The sequence below is a fragment of the Pelmatolapia mariae genome, linkage group LG3_W (assembly GCF_036321145.2).
Source record: "Pelmatolapia mariae isolate MD_Pm_ZW linkage group LG3_W, Pm_UMD_F_2, whole genome shotgun sequence".
Lineage (NCBI taxonomy): Eukaryota > Metazoa > Chordata > Actinopteri > Cichliformes > Cichlidae > Pelmatolapia > Pelmatolapia mariae.
Genome location: NC_086229.1, coordinates 86853433 through 86859432, shown reverse-complemented (window position 1 = coordinate 86859432; position 6000 = coordinate 86853433). Strand labels below are relative to the sequence as shown.

Below are 6000 nucleotides of genomic sequence, written 5' to 3'. Positions count from 1 at the left end.
TCTCCAATCCCATCTGCTTGACACAGAGGGAGGGAGGGAGAGAAACAGAGAGAGCGGTGGTAGACGAATGAGAACGAGGCCAGATCAGGCTGAGGGAGGGATGGGGGGTGGGGGTGAAGGGGGGGGGGGAAGGGGGGAGGTGCTGTTTAGAGAAAGGCAGGGAGTGAAAAAAAAAAATCAGAGGGAGGCAGGCTGGGGGGTTGGGCTCCGAGCTTGTGCATGTGAGAGAGAGAGAGGGAGAGAGAGCAAGAGAGAGAGAAAGCAACCGAATGTGTGTTATATATGTATGTGTGTGCGTGTTTGTGCGCACATGTGTGTGTGTGTGCGCTCGCTCTGTTCCTTTCCTTTCTTTGTTTGACTACTGAGTGGGGGAAAAAAGCGAGACAGAATATAGAAAGATAGAGAGAGAGGGTGAGGAAGAGGAACACAGACCGAGGAGAAGAGCAGGATCTAAAAGCAGTGTCACTTTTATTTTATTTAGAGAAGAAAAAGAAGAAGAAAGACAAAGAGGATTTCTGTTTTGGTGTCTTTTTTTCCCCAGTCACCCCTTCAGTTCTTCCTTTGCAGGCTGTAGAATAAGAAATATACATATATATATACAACAGCAACAACAACACTGCACTGAATGCTTTTGACAACAGTGTCATATTCAGGAGCAGTGAGTGTTTTGTGTGTTGGCTCAGTGCGCGTGTGTGCGCTGAGGAGGTGGGGGGAAGCAGCCTGTGCAGTTTAAAGGGAAAATACAAGGCACGCACAAAGCTGGGAGCACAGGCAGGCAAGACAGCAGGAAAGGCGAGGGAAGGGAAGGTAGTGGGAATCTGCTGAGCTGGCTGACGCTCTAACCGACAAGCTGCTTTTGGATTTTTTTTATTTTTTTATTTTTTTATTTTTACACCACCGATCCAGCCCTGGGTCTCCCCTCTGTGCTCGGCCTGGACCTGGCCACGGTAAGGCGAGCTTCCTATCCACAAACCTCTCAGCTGTTTGACCACTGCCGCTCTGCAGACAAAAGCAGGAGAAAGTTGCTCTGTGTGTGCGTTTGTGTGTGTGCAGATGGAGAGAAGCTAAAGCTAAAGGCTGAAGCTAAGGCTGAAAGGCGTGAGGAATACAGCACAAAGGGAGCTTGTGTGCTCCAGCTGGGGCTGTGTGTGTGTGTATGTGTACGCTTTTGTGGACAGCCATGAGTGTTTATGTCTTGCGGTGTACCCAAACTTTTGCATGTAAGGGATGCCCCCAAAATAGACAAGCACTGAACAACTTAGCCCCCTCCTTTTTCTTTTCTCTCTCTTTTTTTGAATTAGGATTTGTGCTGCTCTGGCTGATTGTGTGTAGAGTTGAGGCGTCTGTCATAATAGCCATCATATGGCAGTTCTTGGTGCTTTTCATGCAAGCAAATATTCTGAAATCAAACTATTGTTGGGAAGCAGAAGAAACCCAGTAAAAAGACTCTTAAAGCTCCCAGCATGCTGGTTTTAAAACCAGCGGTTCGGTTCACAGCAGGGTGATCTAAATGCTCCAGGAGGATGTGCAGCCAGCTGGCTCACAAAACAAAACACAAAAGTAGGGTTTTAGTTTTTTTTACTTGTGTCTTTTTAAAAAAAATCTTCTTCATCCTTCTCGTCTCCTCTCTTGAGTTTCTTTTCTCCTTCTTTCCTCTTTCCTCTTCACTCCATGCTGATTTAAATGCCAGCTTTGCACAAAGGCTTTCTCTATTTCTTGCACATTCTTCTGCTTTTTTTCAGTGCTTTCCTTTTTCTTGCACTTTCTGACTTCATCTCTCTGTCATGATATTGGCAGGTGACTGTGCTGGAACATGGATCTTGTGACTTTACCGCTCAGGCACCGGGTGAATGCCTGTCTCTTCTGCACACACAGATGCCGACTCCCATTATTAGTTTTTCAACACACACAGCTCACTAATACAAAGTGTGCGCTGTCCTGTCAAGTGTGGTCTGGTGGTGGTGGTGGGGTGGGGGTTTTTTGGTCTGCTCTGGTCTTGTGGTTAGCACTTGTTTTTTAAAATGAGTGTGTGGTGTGTGTTTGTGTGTGTGTGTGTGTTTATGTGCACGCTCCTCAGTGTAAGCGTGTGAGAAACTCAACACTTGTGCCGGCGTCTGCCTGGAGCTAATATTGGTGTCACTATGTGACTTTGTGTGCATTTGTGTGAGTGTGTATTGGCGTGTCGGTCCCTGTCCTAATTAAGTCCTTGCCCCCCTGTGTTCAAACCAATACAAACATTCCTAGAATAAAAGCCTGACTAGAAAGACATCTCACGCGTCCTACTGTAAACTGATCCCTCCAGTTCTCCCACTCACACACGTGAGCGTCCGGTCTGCACATGCGCACACACACATTTCCACACACAAGGCAAAAAAGATTCTCTGTTACTATTTTATTTGCTGCCCCCACCCTTCCTGTTTTCCCCGGGGAATTTCCTCCTTTCTCTCTCTTTTTTTCATTAGTCCATTACCAGTGGAAGTAGAACATCTTCTGCTCTGACATTTCTTTCCTTTTATCTTTTGTTTCCTTTTCCTACCTTTTATTCATTTTTTTTTATATCCACCACTTCCTGTCCAGCTGTCATTATCCTGTAGTGGCGTGCCAGGCATGGTTCAGCCAGGGACGCCTGCTGTGGACTGGAATACATCATAGCTGCACGCTCTCTATCCCACATAGCCTTGCCCAATTAGGAAATACTGTATACAGGACGCAGCCAGCACTAATGCTGCGCTAATCTGTTTATACTGTGCTGCTGGTTCCCATAGAGAGAACAGAGTATGCTGTATTAGCAGAGAGCCTGATCTGACATTAGAGCTGGGCAGAACTGATTAAGATAGGGCAGGTCACAGAGTTGAGTTGCTGCGTGTTAGTTTTCAGGTGTTATATTAGAACAAAGACATTAAATAATGGAATGTGAGCAGTGAAGGAGCAGAAAGGAAAAGCAATGAATTTGAGTTGGTTTTTTTGCATTCTTGCATTTTAAAGCAGCTCATATTTTTCATCATACGAAACCAAATACTACTTTGCAGGAAAACCTAATAGAAAGTGAACATAGGTTTAAAACAATAAATGTAGTGTGCACCACAGGTACAGGGCTTCTAGGTAGATCTAAATAAACATAGCATAATGATGTGCCCACGCAGATTCCTTACAGTTTACCTTCATGATGGCTTCAGTTGTATTTTTTTGCCCTGCAGGAACAGTTTTGCATAGTCATTAGTCGGTGGGAGGGGCTGACCCTGCCCAGCTGCGAGTGGACGTGTGTTTTGCCAATGCAGATAAAATATGGGGATGAGGCCTGTGATGACTGTTGACTCTGGAGCTGTCTGTGTAGCAACAAGCCATTTCCTGCACTGAGAGCCATTAGGACGCCACCCAACTCCCCCCCCCCCCCCCCCCCCCCCCCCCTCACGTCTGTCACCCACCATGTTCCTGTGTTCCTCTGCAGATGTGCACATACGCAAACACAGATACACGATGGATGGGTGGGGGTGGGGGGGTGCTGTGTTTTTGCGACTGAAATTGTGTGTGTACATGTGCTGCTCTCCTCTCTACCCCCTCCTCAGCCCCAGGGCAGTCCCCCATGGCTGAAGAAAAGGGGTGGGTTGGAGGGGGGTCGGGGGATTGCACATTCATTGGAATGGAGGTTGAGATAGCAGTGGGGAGGAGGTGGGGTGGGTTTTTGGGGGGTTGTAAGAGTGATTGAGTGTGTTGCCTGGCGAAGAAAAAAAAGGGGGGGGGGCAGAAAAAGGAGGGGAAAAGCCCCCTCCCCCCTCGTGTTTAAAGAACTGGAGGGGGAAAGGGGGGAGGAGAAGGAGAGGAGCAGACAGGCAAGATAGGAGATTCAGGGGTGGAGGTGAGGGGAGGGGAGGACGGGTGGATGGCTGGCGCCGTGGCTGGCTTGTGTTTGCGGAGAGAGGGGCTGGGCTATTAACAGCTCGTGTTCAAGTAATAGTTTGAGATGCTTTGATGTTCATAATTGTCTGTTTGCTCCTGGAACTGATCCAATGAGCTGACAGATCAACACGGTGACGCTTTCGAGTCATCGCTGCAGTTCTGGACAAAATTGAGAAGACAAAAGTGGTTCTGAGCTCATGTGTGCAGAATATAGCGTAAAACAGTGATTAAGCCAAATGCTGCCTTAATCTAGACCGATTCATTCATATGTTGCTTGGACATTAATTGTAGTTTGTTTAAAAAAAAATGATATGTGTTTGATTTGGAAAGAATCAGGCTTTGGTGAGCTGTGCGTGTATAGTGGATGGTACCAGCTGTCTTTGTACTGTTTCCAAAGCAAGGTGCAATTTGGTGTGTTAAATAGTACATGTACCATGAGTAAACTCTACTTTCACAACTGTCATGTGTTCAAAGAGCATTTTTTTATTGATTCATTTTTTTGTTTTGTTTTTTGGCTACATGAGCTAGTGCTATGCTTCTTCTTTAATTGCAGTAGTTATATATATTCCAGAGTTTGTTAAAACACAAAGGGATAAGGCTTAGGTGACTAATTCTATTATGCGGGGGTCAAAGGGCTCAAGAAGATTAGCTTTGGCCTTGGTGCTAATGCGTACCACGGTAACTAGCCTGCATAAGATGCCGTTTGATTAGCCGAGTGCGAGACAAAAGGCAGAGAAGCTGGGCAGGTTGAGGGAAGGTTAGGAGCACGTACTGCTCGACTTCTTATTTGCACAGATAGGTTTGGCTCTGAGCTGCAGCCTGTGACGCTCGAGAGAGAGAAACGAATTAGAAAGAGAGAAAAGAAAAGGGGAGCACAGATGAAGAGATGTCTGGGACGGTGAAAGAAAAGTAGCCATGCTGAGACATTGAGAATACACACACACACACACACACACACACACACAGACCCATTGGCAGGCGTAGTATGCTGAGTGTGCACATGGCTTCTTTGTGTAGAGGAGAGGGGCCAGGGTTTGTTGATTTTAAGGTAATGACTTCCAGTTGTTTCAGTCAGGAGAGGGCTCTGTCACTACAACTAGAGAAACCCCAAATCCATAAAACACACACACAGGCACACACAGAGCGTGTGAGTGACTGGCACAGGTGTGTGTGTGTGTGTGCATCTAAAGCACAAGTCTTTGGCCCGTGGTTGATTTTATTGCTGCTTTATAAAGGTCAACGGTGGAACTGCGCGTATGTTTACAGCATCTCTTGCATAATGTGCATGGATGGTTGTAGACTGTTAAACTGTGCTAGCTCAGTAATAATGGGCCCTGCAGTTCTTTATAGCTCATGATACAATGGGAGGGATCACAGAGAGGCTAAGCAACACCAAAGAATGAGTTTTACAATAAACAGCAGTCAGCTGCATTTTGTACCAAGTACATCTAATGATAAGGAAGTATTTGTTCCTTCTGCTGTATTGCTTGTATTGATTGTTAGCATCTTATGTGATGACATTGTGTGCACTCTGAGCCGTATCCTGCTGTTGCACTGTGAATAGCAGCAGCTACTACATGGCTGGAATGTAAACTGCACACACACAAAAAAAGGAATCTATAATGCAACTGCATAAACACACAAACGCACAGAAGCTGGGCCAGTGCCGCGTGCATTCACTGCACCCTGTAATTGCATGCGACAGAATGCTCTTTGAAGGTTCCTGCTCTTGGGCTGTCCTCTTTGTGTTTTCCCCGTATTTGTTTATTTGCGGCGCTTCGCACCAAGCGATGTGGTCCTGCGCAGCTTCTCATTACGCGTTTGCGTGAATTTGCTTGTATACTCACGTCTGCCTGTCGGCTTTGGGGAACGCATGAGCGCGCGCGTCCTTGGAGCTGCACTCGAGAGCGGTGGCCCAGAGTCAGAAAAAGGGGGTTTGCGTGCAGGATATGTGTTTAACTTGTGCTGCTAATGATGCAAGAACGGAATGCAGTGTTTAGTCCCGCACCGGTTTCGCTGTTTGATTAATGTGTCGAGGTTTGTCATACTACATCAGATTTTTACTGCATAATGCGCAAACTCAAAGCTTGTATAACCTTAAAT

The 6000-nt window shown here is 46.4% G+C and overlaps 1 protein-coding gene across 1 annotated transcript in view; it reads left to right on the top strand.

Moving 5' to 3' along the window:
• Window positions 1-640: 640 nt before the first annotated feature.
• The window catches only part of kdm6ba (lysine (K)-specific demethylase 6B, a), a 47900-nt gene continuing 42540 nt past the window's right edge, over window positions 641-6000 (top strand). The window contains exon 1 of the mRNA XM_063470200.1: window positions 641-947. The gene's annotated coding sequence lies outside the window, so the exon portion shown is untranslated. The remainder of the gene's footprint in view (window positions 948-6000) is intronic.